Source organism: Lagopus muta, chromosome 7 (assembly GCF_023343835.1).
Source record: "Lagopus muta isolate bLagMut1 chromosome 7, bLagMut1 primary, whole genome shotgun sequence".
Classification (NCBI taxonomy): Eukaryota; Metazoa; Chordata; class Aves; order Galliformes; family Phasianidae; genus Lagopus; species Lagopus muta.
Window position 1 is genome coordinate 7,132,697 of NC_064439.1, and position 14,023 is coordinate 7,146,719.

A 14,023-nucleotide genomic window follows, 5' to 3' on the forward strand; every position below is an offset into this window, starting at 1 on the left:
TTATTATTATTATTATACTGTTTTTTATGTTTGTTCTGCAGTCTGCGCATGAGTTTTGTATATTCTACACAGGTGATTGAAATCATTAGTACAAAGCTGCTCTGTTCAAGTTTTCCTGCATTTTTCTGAGTTCATTTTATTCCCCTCAGACAGAATTACCCCTTTTCCTGCAATGACTTTCCCGTGCATTATATTTTCCCTTCAGGTAAGGAGTTTGTATCCTTTCTTAAGCTATATGTTGGGATCTGTCCTATCCATTTTGTTTCAGAGAATGAGGATGAACGTTTCAGCTTGTCTCCTCCACATAGATGCATAGATGATGCTACAGTGCTGCTGATCAAAATGATAGGTGCACTGAAGGATTCAGACTATATGAGGTTCTGCCTGTTAGAAGGTTGTGAGGCTCCCTGTGATGAGTGGGCTGACTTTCTGAGCCTGTGTGTATGTAATTGTGAGGGAGAAACGGTTGTCAGTAGATCAGGCTAACAAAGCCTTCTGTTGGTGTCTGCTCTTTTGGGAGGGAATGACTAAAATAACAGAGCTGAAACTATAATTTTGGCAGAGTAGGAAACGATCTGAAAGAACCATCTGTTAATGCTGAACACTCCATAGACCAATGTTAGAGCACGCTGATCTTTCTAATTACATCCTCCCCTGAGCCCCAGTCTTACTTCTGACAGGGCTGCTGGACCTATATAGCTCACAGCTAATGGTCCTTCATATGAGCTCACAGAGGCTGTGTTATCAGCTGTTATCTTGCCTTCCCTGGGGCAAGGTTAATTTGCATTCAAATTCGTGCTTTTTGTACTGCTGTCTTTCCTTATTGTCTCTTATCTAGGTATAACAAGGAGACCTAAGCAATATATTTTCTTCCTAAGTCTTCTGCTTTTACTGGTAGTGCTCCAGAGGTGGAAATAAATCAGGCCTAACAACTTTTCTATCTCTGTTGTAATACACCTGGCTCCCTTCTGCTAAGAGACCTCATCTTACAAAAAGCATCACTATATTGGTATGTTTGAGGCCTTATGTGAAAGGTTTGGTGATGAGGGAGGAAGGAGAAGTTGCACATCCCACCTAACCTTCACGTTCTTTTCTCTGAAAATATTTGGGTTTGCTGATACTGATGAGCATAGAGCAACTCCAGACTAGAAACTCAGCATGTCCTTTGAAATAGGAATTTTAAGTGAGAGACAACTGCCTGCAATCAACAGTAGCTGTAATAGAAAAGTCAAGGAGATACTGATCTCCTTCCTTAGCAGTGAAGACAGAAAGCATGCAGAGTGCCAAAATACAAACAGGGGGTCAAACTGTCTCCTTCATGACTGCTTCTGCCTTTCCTAGAGTACAACCAGCCTCAAAGCTCACTTGGCCCTGCAGAAGTCTCTTTCCCTCTCCTCCCCATTTTATAGCAAGAACAAATCCTGAAAATCTTGATAGATCAGTGTGGGCCTCGAAAATGGCTATGGATTTTACTGGGCTGTTGTCTTTTCTTGTTTTTCTCCAGATATTGGGATTAATTTCTTTTTAGAAGGGACTCAGTAAACAACCATTAAAGAATGAAAAACATATCAGTATCTTGATTTATAGTGAGGGACACAAACAGCACAGTACTTCCTTCTCTTGTCCCAATTCTGTTTTCTGCAAATATTACTGCAAAAAAGTTCAGAGTCTAGGACATGCTTTGCAAAATATAGTCAATCTTGCAGTGGTGCTATGAACTGTTTTCTTTGGAAGGAGATATTTCCTTGGGACCTCTCATCTCATTTCAGCCTTCAGCTTTTGTTCTTCTAAGCTTAGGGATGGACTGGATGCCTGAGCAGTGAGCAGTCCCTTACTCACAGACCCTTAAGTCCTTAAGCCAACATCAGAAAGCATATTTGTCTCTCTAGAGGTAAAATTCTGTTTATGTTTCTATGTGTTCTCTCATCACTCATCTGGTATTGCAACAACAGTAAATATTTTCACAGTAAAATCTTTTAGCTGTCACTTACTGGTGAACACATACCCAAATAACCAGGATAGGGCACTTGTCTGTGTGCCTTCTAGCAGCTTGATTTGGGCTTACTACAGGCACTGGGTGTCCCCATGGTAATGTGGAGCATGATTATGACAGGGAGGATGTTATCTGCTGTTGTGCAAGGACTAGGAAGTGTCAGTTAATATCCCAGATGCCTCTTGTAAACCAAAATGTCAGCATTGGAAATGACATCTCTCCATGTCTCTCCAAAATCATTGATGATAAAGTCATCTAATTTTAGCTGACTACCAGAAGAACATCTCCAGAAGTACTCTCAGCACTTATGTCAGAGAAATGATGGGAGTTACACAATGTGAGTTATTTCTAAACTCAAAAAAAAAAAAAAAAAAAAAAAAAAAAAAAAAAAAAATCAGTAATAAAATGGGTGGGTAACAGTGATAGATTAAAAAGTGAGTCTCATAAAAGTGAACTGAGTTCAGTAAAGCCAAATGAAATACTACAGTCTCTTTTTATTTGATCTATTTATTTTAGATCCTGATTGTTCAGAAGCTTTATATAATGAGATTACTTAGATAATTAGGTATGTGATGCTGATGTAAAGGAAATTCCAGCAGATATCATATATAAATTGATAAAGAATTGCTGTGGGTACAATTCTTGGAAATTGGAGTTGGGAAGAGCATAATTATTGTAGAAATCTTGTTGGTGTTAGATGGTAGTTATATAAAACTGCCCTGGTCTGTTAAAGTCAAACCTTTCCTCAGAAATTAGACAGCATTCTCCTAACAAACATATCACTTGGCATTTTTGCTGCTGTGAATCTAAAAATTATTCCATCCTCTTCAGAGAAGAAGAAAAATAACATGTGTCCATATACATGGAGCTACAATTGGGATAGGACTCTGTTTCAGATGAGAAGGCAACAGATGTAAATAATCTAAGTCTGACTCAGAGTTTGGGGCATAGGGTTTTTTTCCTGCAGTTTTCCCTTTAAGGCGACTGAGGGTTTGGGGAATGTGAGGCAGCGATGGATGGAGGTACAAGTGGCATTACAGGAGACTTTAGTACATGCAGGACTTGCCTTTGGAACTGATGGATGTGGAAGTAAAGCCAGAGCTATGAAGAGCCCTGGAGGATGGCCTCTTGTAGCCCCAGAACCAGTTACCCATGGTGCTCAGCTTGGAGGTACTTCTAACAAAAAGCAGAAAAAGTCAAAAGGGATTTTCCCTGCTAAACTTTTTCAAAACAGTTGCTTGAGAGGATCATTTTCTCATAGGTTGAATTGTTTTGCTGCTGTTTTGCTGCTCCCTGTGCTGAGGTGCCAGGAATGCTTCAGGCTTGAGGGCATTCTGCTGGGATGAACAATGAATTTGAATAGTCATCTTTGGATTTTTGATGGCATTTTCAAAGTAAGGCACAGCAGTTCTGCCTCTGCTGAGGTGTTGGACAATAACAACCCTGAAGAAAGTGTTTTCTTTTTATGTATGTATTTATTTATTTATTGCTGGAGAACACTTGCACAAACTTCAGTGTTCTACAAAGGAGGGGTCAGTGAGGTAGACTTCTTCACACAGCTAACACAAACCTCTGACACAAGTGGCCTTTGGCTTTCCTTGTAGCAGCCTCCAGAACTATTTTAGGAAACTTTCTTAACTTTCTACAAATCATGCTCTAAGCAGCATAGAAAACCAAGACGTGGTGAAAACCAGGAGACTCCATGGGCAGGAATTTTCTCATGGCAAACGCTGCCTCCTTGCAAGCGAATTCCTCCTCTTTGCACCTCTGCTCTTGGCTGCTGCTTAAGAACTACTGGTGGGGCTTTGTGATTATTTGTAAGATCAAAGCTGCTAGCCTTGTTGTTTTTCTTGTCTCATATAACATTGAAACCCATTGCCCCATAGGTATGTAACAGATGATCAAAAGCTTTCAAGATTTTTCTGACTACATTAGCTCGTCTAATAACAGTCACCTTCCTCTATACTTCTCTAGTATCCTTGAAACTATAGCACTGTCACATTTTTAATGTGTTAAGTATAGGGAAATATATGAGAGGGAGAATTAACCCCCTACCATTCTGGTCTGAGAGAGAATAACCACCCTGCAAGGGCAGTCAACTAATGATACAGCATTTATTTCAGTGTTAAGAGTATTCAAGTTTAATTTGATAAAATATTTCCTTTCTGTTATCTCTTCTTTGGCTTTTGCAGCTTCCTTCTTGGCTTTATCTAGCTCCAGGTGAAAACCATTCATAGGTAGTAGAACCTGTCCTGAACTTCCTTCAGTTCAGTTGGGAGATGCTCATATCTTTAAAAATTGACTGGCCAATCCTTCCTGCTTTGTACCTTGCTGCAACTGGCTTTTATTGCTCTCTTTTATCTCTATAAAGCTTGGCTTCTAACACAGGGGGTGATCAACATCATCTTGACTCCTATTACTAAGCCAATGACTCCTGTTGCATTATTGAACCAGTTTATCTGTAGTCTATTCATGGTAAGCTACACCATTCAATAGGTAAGGGCTAGGGTTAAATAACTGAGTACATGCTAGCAGAGCAATTAAATACTGTGAACTGAGGGGATGAAATCTAGTAATCTGGAGAGAACTTCAAACCCTTAAAAAAGAAAAAACATCAACAAAACACCTCCCGAGAATTGCTTCTTTTTGATGTAGGGACAGCTATGTGCTAACCAGTCTGCCAATACTGTGCAGGTTTGGAGGAAAATGCTGATACAACCAATACTGAATATGTACCAGAGTCTAAATCATTCAGTTAATAAAACTTCCAAACATCTTCACGTTTTCTGCACAGCTGTTTCCAGCTGCCATGGGAGCAAACCATGCCATGCTACAAACCTCAGCTTATTGTTGATTAAAAAAAACCACACAACAATGGTAATCGATGTCCCAAAAGATTTTTCTCAGACTATGTTGAAGGGAAAGGGTTCAGACCATGAATATTCCTTACTTCTGATGTGTTTAAAATACTTATTCATATATGATCACTTTTTTGCAGATTCCAAAAAATTAGGGCTGGGATATAAATTCCCCTCATAGTTATACAGATTTGTTGAAAATAAAGCTTCGGATTTCATGAAAGCTGATGTTGTTAATTTGAGAATTTTCAAGAAAATATTGAGGAGTTTTGTAAATAAATGTTTTTTTTTTGTATTCCCTCCTGACATTTGCTTGTAAGAGTTCAGTCAGTTTGCATTGCACTGTTGAAATTGCCAACAGTTTATAGCAATTGCTCAAACTGCTTGTGAACAGTGTTTCAATGTGATTAAGTCAAGACCATGTCTTACTGAATGAAAGTGCTTGGAACTCAAAAGAACTGCTTGGGTTCTTAGAATTAAAGACCCAAATTATTTCTAAAAATGACAGCATCTGGATTTTACGATTAGTTTATTATCCCAATAATTTTGGGATATAGGGCATATAACCAGATAAGCTGCTGTGGACGTCTCCAGGAAGGCGGGTTTGAGTCTGTCAGCACTTTATTTAAAAAAAAATAATTAAAAAACTATAAAAATGGAGTATTTACTGCACCCAAATAGAGCAGTTTTTCTTTCTGAGCTCTCAGTCTTCCAGAGGATGGAAACTCTTACAAGCAGTTGAATTACTGACAACTATATTTGGACCAGCCCTCGTATACATCTGCCCTACTGACTGAACTGAGATGTGCTGAATATGTTGGTGATTGAGCCTACTTTGAGTATTTGACTTGCCACATAAACTCTTTCCTCCTTTTTCCCAGCTGTGTCCAGAGAATATAAGCTTGTACTGTTTGCAATGAGAAGCAAAGGAGGATTCATGCTCATACCCTTTTCTGCTCTTCTACATTTCTGCATTTCTATTCAAAGCCCAGTTTGAAAATATACTTCTTCATATACTCTTCATCTTTACTAAAGAAAACAGAATCAAATGACAACACAGCAGCTCTTCTAGTTCATGTAGGCCATTTGGGTAAATGCTTTATTTGTTGCCTATTCGTGAGTACCTAATAACCTTGAAAGAAATGCTAAGACTCCTGGGTTGCACCCAAGGTAAAATCTCTTTTATTAAGTTAATTCTATTCAAGGCTTCCTCTGGAGTGCAAAGTAAAATCTGAATGCTGCCAGTGTCCCTGGAAAGCATGGAGAGACAGCTTTAGAGGTAAACTCAGCAGCTTCGGTGCTCATTCATTATGTGATAATACCCTATGTGTCTCTTGCAATGTTATTCTGGAAATACACCAAAGGAAATTCTTCAGAAGAGGGAGCATAGATGCTGTTTACAGATGAAAACAAAGTTAGAAGTAGGTCAGTATGTGGAAAATTTTAGCTTTTCAGAGGAGCTCTTTTAAACCAGTTCTTATCCCTTGATTAACAAGGAAGAGGAGAAACTGAGAGACAAGGGTTTTTATTTTGGATTCTATTGGGAGAATTTATAATCTTCTGCAAAGAAAATTTAGGGATTATATCTGAAAGGCTTTAAGGTACTCAGGAGTAGAATTTCCCAGATTCATTGTATATTTCACAGCTTTCTTCAGAAAGATTTAAATGCAGTTCACTTGTGGTTATTTTATTTTCGGGCAATATTAAGTGCCTATATAGAGGACTCACTGTCTTTTCCTCAATGTATTTTGCAAAGCTATTAAATATATTTTCTTTCTTTTTTTACAGTGCTTTTGTATCACTTGTCTGTTATTCCCATTACATTTTTTATTTGTCAGATGAAGGAACTTTGTAAACGTTCATAAAATGTTAAAGTAATTCAAATGCAGTGCTGTGCATGATAGGAAAATTATAGACAGACATTCAAGATGTCATTTCTTGTGACTGCCAATACGGCTTTTAAACTTGGAAGAAATCATGTATTCCATAATGATCTTTGTGCAGTCTGTAAACTGTCTTAATTTGTCACATCAGGGTCAATGGAAATGAACGGGTCCCCAGATGTCAAAGCCATTTAAAAGACTCTTTCTTGCTACTTCAGTGTCTTAATCTTGTCTTTTTATTAGTGGGAGTAAGTGGATTAATGTAAGCCACTTGCTGAATTAGACTCTGAGCTCACTCCTTGATCACATTCTCTCTGAATCTGGTCAGAACAAGACAGTCATACAATCATAAAATCGTAAAATGTCTTGGAATAGCTGTTTAGGTTGGAAGAGGCCTTATGGATCATTGAGCTCCAGACTCTGGGAGGGAGGAAGGATTGTTCTCCTGGGCATGATGCTGGGACAACCAGTGTCCCTTCTGGTTAGGAGTGTGTGGTTATTTTCTTTGAGTGGTACTGAAAAAACAAATAATTTCTTCCTGAACTTGGCTGACCTGCAGCATTGTACTTGGAAACAACAGAGGGGCAGCTTTGAGTTTATTCTTTCACAGAGTGCGGATTCAATGAAAGGGTCTTGCTTCTGTGCTGGCATGCAACTGTCTTTGGTGTGATCTAGATTCGCTGTAAACAGACTCTGGAGATAGTTTTTTTGGAAACAGATGAGTTCTTAAGGCTCAGCCTTGTCACTGTGTGCCCTCTGGGACTCTGCTGCTCATAACGCTAGTGATGCCGAGGGAGCAGTTAAGTGAGGAAAGAAGAATCAAACTCTTCTATTTCAATTAAGATAATGGTTAGTAGATCAGGGGCTGTAACTGCTAAGTGTTGTTATTGCCCTAAGTGATCTGCAGAGACTTCGGAGACTCATTTTCCTTCATTACAGGAGATACAGCTATGAAACTGTTCCTCTGAAACAGCCGTGCATGTTGGGCTGTAGTGAAGCTGCCTGCATTACTCCAGTTCCAGTGGAACATCCAACTGATTGATTTACGAACACAAAGGAGAATAAAACGGTGATAAGAAATGCATGGAATTAGTACAGTCAGGTGCACAAGGGCTTCCTTTACAATACCTACGTGTCCAGTCTGCAGAGGACCTAAGCACAAGAGTCATCTTATTACAGAAGTTAACTATGAATTGCAAAATGTAAGCAGTATGGTAGAGGTACAGCTGCGGTAGCATGGCACAGGTTTAGCACATCAAGCAGGAGCCACATGGATCTACCCTAAAATATACGGAGCTCCATAGTAAAACCCCTCTGGACATGTTTCGTTGGAGAAGCTGTAGCAGAAATGCCTTGACTTCTGAGAGGAGTTTTGCTGAAGCTCATCGAATTGCAACAGAAGGCCAGTATCTGGTAACTGTCCAAAGCTACAAATCCATCAGGGAACATTCAGGAACTCAGGATAACAAAATTTGTCCTCTTACTTAAGACTCTAAATACCCAATTTCAAACTTGTTAAATGTGATCTATCTTGTTGGCAATTCAGAGCTGAGACATTGAAAAGCAGATAATGATCTAGATTCCGCTTTCTCTTGAGTATAATTAATAGCCTAGATTATGAAATTCAAGTCAGTTACAACTTTGTAACAACCAATAACAAGGATAATAAAGGTTTATTCATCTTGCAGAAACTGTGCAGTAGGAAGTGATTTTGTTTTTCCAAGTCCAGGACCTTGTTTATTTGTGATGCTAGTGTGGCTTTCCATACTTGGTAGCTGAAAAGCCATATCATATGAGTTTTTGAATCAGGATGAATGTTGACCTGTGCTTTTGGATATATGTAAGTATTTGTTAGTGTCATTGTGTGTTCTGATATAAAAAGAGAACAATGTGTGCAGTGTCATGATGAGTATTAGCTAAACGTATCCACATTTCTAAAGGCAGTAGATTAATATGGAAATTTAAAAAAAAGTGATAAAAATATATTCCCTAATTCTGATTGTAGTACTACTGAAAAGCATTCGATTAGCAAGGCCCCTTTCATTAGGAAAAGATCTTCAGATGCTTGTCTTCCTTACAGCCACATATTGTAACATGGGTTCCTTGGTTGTAAATCAAAGCAGACTCTGTATTACTGATCTCATCTATTTCTAGCCATAAGAAGAAAGGTCAAGGAATGGGCTGATATGCATATTGAGGTTAACTTCCCAACAAATGGTTGAGCATCACTTGCTAATGGAAAGTAGAGAATGATTTTCTTTCTTTGGTTCCATGTAAGTTTGCTTTTTTTTTTCCCCTCCCTTTATTGAATTACTCATTATCTCATGCCATGAGCTTTTCTCTTCTTCATTGTTTTCTCCTGCTGGCCACTTAAGGTGTGGACTAAGAGAGCAGCATGTTGGCTTGATGCTTAGATTCCCACTGGTTGTAAAACTAACACCATAAAGTAAAGCACACAAGAAAAATATTGTGCCATTAATGCTGGAATATGCTTAACACACACATACTCTATAATTTCCTCTAAAAATTCCATATTGAATAAAAAGCTTGGAGAAAAAATTCTTCCTTTCAAAACTGAAAATTTTCTAAGTTGTTTGGTGACTTAATCACTATTCAAAGCCTGAACTTACAAATTCAGTGAAATCTTCATGTCAGAGGAAACTTCAGTGATGAGAAGTCTCTGAACATGAGAGCTATTATGATGAAGTGTTTGAAGACAGACTTTCTGGTGGTTTTTGAAGTCATAGGAGACAGAAATTACTAATTGCTAGGGAATTTCCCTTTAATCAGACTATTAGCAGAAGTTTTGATATTACTAAGGCTATTGTAAAAGATGTAAATGTGCACCCTGGTTGTCCTACAGCACAATGAGAAACTATTGCATTATTATATGTTTGCAAGAATTCCCTCAATTTTCCTCCTGACTGGATTGTCCACATTGGATTCTCGTCTTGACTGGTGATCAATCATTTCAAATTATCATTTGCTTCCATGGTTGTTGATGTTTATTTATGAGAGTTGCAGTAAAGTGGTTGGGTTTATGTACTACTACTCATGTGTGGTGCTCCCTAGAAAATAAAAAGGACTTGGACAGCAAAGTAGAACAGCTGAAACCATTGGTAAATAGTTTGATGTCTTCACCTTTCCTCTAAACGGTTCAGTAGTGTTTCTGAATTTAACTCATGGACATATGAGCATGTTTGGCATGGCTATTGTTTACAGTCTCATAAAGAATAAGTTGGCATCAGTATGGATTAAAGCTCTTCAAAGGTGCTTCCCAATTGTGTTTTTATGCCTTTAATGTTAAAATAATAAAAATTTAAAAATCTGTCAAAGTTAATTGCTTACAGTACTTCGAAACTGAGTCTGAAACAAATGAGATTCCTGGAGTCCTTGATGTGAATGGTGCTTCTTCTTTCACTTGCAAGATGGGCAGATTTTTTTGTCTTATATGGCAGGTCTCCAGCCAAAGCTGTCTGGTGCAAGAAAATATTTTCTGAACATATAGTCAAGTGCTGTAGATGCAGTTCTCTGGGAAATGTAGTGGGTGATAAATGTTTTTAAAGCGTAATAAAACCAACACTCAGCTCTGGCATAATGTTTCAATTTTCAGATTGTTCTTAAATCTGAGCTAACCTACAATTTCCCTTGAAGTAATATAACAGTTATTACTTGTATTTTACAGATGGGGAAGGCGTTTAAAAACAAAACAAAACATTGTTTGAAATTAGTAGTTTTAGCATTTGCGAAAATTTTATGCAAAATCACAGGTGTGCCTGGAATCTGATATCCATCTTGTTCACTGTGATTTCAGAAATATCTTTAATAGAGCTTAAGGCCTATGACCTCTTTTGGGAAACCATGTAAGAAACATGCTCAGAATTTCATTACTAAACATTTGCTTTTGAAAATGCACAAATATTTGTTTTTCTCATCAGATGTGTTTACTAAGGCTTACCTTTCATGAGGGACTGCTCTTTGTAAACGAGTTTTTCCTTAAAATATCAGTGTCTAAGCACTGTATTGGCTGTTCCTTACCTGTGCTAAAAGGAAGAACTTGTATGTTTTAAAACCAAATTTTCATTGTTTTGGTGCTTTCAAGCTTGTGATGAAAACAGAAAAAATGCACTCTTTCAGCAGTAAATCAGAGCACTGAAAAAAAAGACTGCCCCAAATTGACTGCCAGACAAGTCCTAATGGTGGGTGCTGTGTTTTTTTAATTTGTTTTTATTTCACTGTAACATCACCATTCTCTGCTACAAGATAGGATTTCCTATCATCCCCAGTCTTCTCTTCGTGAAACTCATGAGAGCCAGGAACTTTACACAGACCATTTTCTTTCCCATAATGAAAAGTACTTCATAAGAAATCTAGGACCGAGAGCATCTCATCTTATCTTGGATTATGCAGGTGATCTTCAGAAAAGTGGGGTAGCAATTTGGAAAACTGCAGTTTTTCAAAACCAGAAGCATTTGCTGGAAACGTGTCTGTCTCCTGGAAGGATTATTTTCCTGGAGTGTAAAAAGAGAAACGTTTTTACTGTAGAATAGCCAGCAGGTAGTCTACACTCATACGAACAAAATCTGCTGAAGAATATTTTAATTTTTCAGTGAAACCTCTAAAAATGAGACAGCTGTAATGCCAATGTCCCAGTCAAAGTTAGTAACCACAAAGAATTTTGACTTGGCAAATTCCAGATTGGATGTCAATAAATGTGTACTTATTTCTCAGTTTGTAATGTATTCTTGCATTTGCACAGTCCAAGTTGGAAAGCTTAGCCCTTTACTTCATACAGCATAATGATAGATATAGGCTGCATATATTTTAGTTTTAATGCTGACTGTACAGGTTATTTTCATGTGTAAATGTCTAATCTTTTAATGACTATAATTAATTGGATATTAGGTGAGCCAGAATTCTCTGATCTTTTGATTTATTAGGAATTTAAAGTAAAATAATTAGTAGGAGAGCAATTCTTTCTTTGGTATTCAGAGGAATGCAAATGAACCGAAGTATCAGCAGCTCCTCTGATGCAATTATGGCCTCCAAGAACTTTTAACACATGTACCTTCTAATATGAAAAACAATTCTGCATCAGATAGCGATGTGGCAGAGACCATTCTTGAGAAGAAGCTTTCAGGGATGAGCATATGATCTATACTGAACATAATGTTCTTTTGGTTCTAATGTTCTAATTGGTTCTTTTTCAGTTATAAGAAATAGTACAGAACTCACCCATGCATACACATTTAAAGATGGTCAAGTTGCAGTATCGGTATCTTAAAAGGTTAGCAAGTGTCAGTATGAGAGCCCAGCATTCTCAATTTAGTATAGGTCAAATTTGGGGCTGTGCAGAATTACAGTCCTTGGAAATTATGAGTTCTCCAACATGTGGGTAGCTGTGGTTGCAAAAGCAGTCACTTACCAGACTGGGTGCAAATGATTCAGGCTAACAAACAGTCAGGCTTAAGTGCATGCTCCTACCACTCTGCCTTATTTCTGTTGAAATTTTCTGAACACTACAGCAAAAAATGTGCATTTTAATGAATGGTTATATGCTAGCAAATTATTAAGGGAATTTCTTTCAACAAGTTATGATCTTGTATAAATATTCTTGAGAATGAGTAAGCCTTCTAAAGGGGAAGCTGTAAAGCAGAGTGAAAATTAGAAGCATTTTTTGCTTAGGTTTGAAGATTACTTTCTGTTTTTAGAAAGCAGGATTCAGTGTGCCTTAGTTGCTGCCTGGGTTTTACTTCAGCTGATGTCTATATAAATAAACAATAAACATCAATATTTAAAAGCAAGGAAGCCTGCATTATTAATTAATTGATTTATTAATTATTTCAGTTTAATACATGCTTAAGTAAACTGTGCTTTCAGCAGAAGGGTATGGCAGAGCTAATCTCCAGGATAACATAACTCAACATGGGATTCATCATACCTTCTTATTGCTTTATAAAAGCAAGGTGTTTCACCTGATCTTGTTGCCTGGGAGGGATGGTTACAGACCTTCATGTGCTGTAATCTCAAACTGGATCCAAAAGTCTCTTAATCGTTAGGCATTGGAAGTCCCTTATTCAACTGGGTTGGAGTCAGTGAAGTGAGTTTTGCTCTTACTGACTACAATGGAAGCCTGTGAGAAATGTGTGCCTTATGTGGGTACTGTAGGCTGAAACCTGAATTTCCGTTCAGCAGTATTTAGCAAAGGAGCAGATGTGAATCATGAGGATAGCAGTAATGCACAATACTAAGTGCAGTCTTGTATGACTAGTTTCAAAGACACAGTGTTGTTCCTGATTCAAATGTGATTGCTAGTCAGCAGAATGCATGGTGAATGCTTTTAATGACATATATTGTACAACCTTCTCTCAATTTCTTCCCAACAGTTTGCATGAACTCTTTAATAATGGGTGCAGGTGTATTCTTATTTGTAAAATAATAGCTCCGTATTCATCATGTCACTAAAAGCACATACATTTTCTGTGTGGCTCATTAGTCAGGAGGAGAGTGGGAAATAATGTGACTTCAGCCTCATCTGATGACATTTTCTGTGAGTGCCTGGGTGTGCTGGCAGCTGCCTGATCATGTATACCTGTAGCAGTTGTACAAATGGGAACCTTAGAGAGTATCTGTGAATCCTGACACAGACCCACATGAAGGGAACTGTGAAGGGGCTTGTGAGTTATTAAGGCCAATTATCTTTGCACAGGTATTAGGAGGGAAAGAAGGTTTTAAGGATTAAAAGTTCACAGAAAGAGCAGGGTCTGACAGATTAGGGCATCAAGTGGAAGGAGGTCTAGATTGTACTGCACGAGTAACCAGAAAATCAATGGACCAGGATGATATCAATATTGACATGATGAAAGAATATGATGGGGTTCTCCTTCATTTAAGAAAGAGAAATGAAACTGCATAAGATTTGTACCCTGAAATAGTCTGATACATATGAAAAGTAGACTGAAAAAGATGCCTCATCAGACAACCCAAAATAGCTGCAGCAGCCAGTTGTCTTCATTTCATAGAATTATAGAATGATTTAGGTTAGAAGGGACTTGAAAGGTCATTAAGCTCCAAACCCCTGCCATGAGCTGATTGCTACCCACCAGATGAATATGCCCATGCCCCATCCAACCTGACCTTGAACACCTCCAGAGATGGGGCACCCATAGCTTCTCTGGGCAAATTTGGCCTTGAAGAAACTTACATTAGAAAGTATATAATCTATTTTGGATGCAGATTGAATCTCTTGTTAAAATAGTAGTCTTGTTTCCAATTCTGTGCCCTGCTGT

General features: G+C 38.0%; 1 long non-coding RNA gene across 1 annotated transcript in view; it reads left to right on the top strand.

The window, feature by feature from the left end:
• Positions 1–9,960, top strand: part of LOC125696191 (uncharacterized) — a 57,654-nt gene extending 47,694 nt beyond the window's left edge. Inside the window, exon 3 of the long non-coding RNA XR_007378223.1 lies at positions 7,674–9,960. This is a non-coding gene — a long non-coding RNA (uncharacterized LOC125696191). The remainder of the gene's footprint in view (positions 1–7,673) is intronic.
• Positions 9,961–14,023: the final 4,063 nt, after the last annotated feature.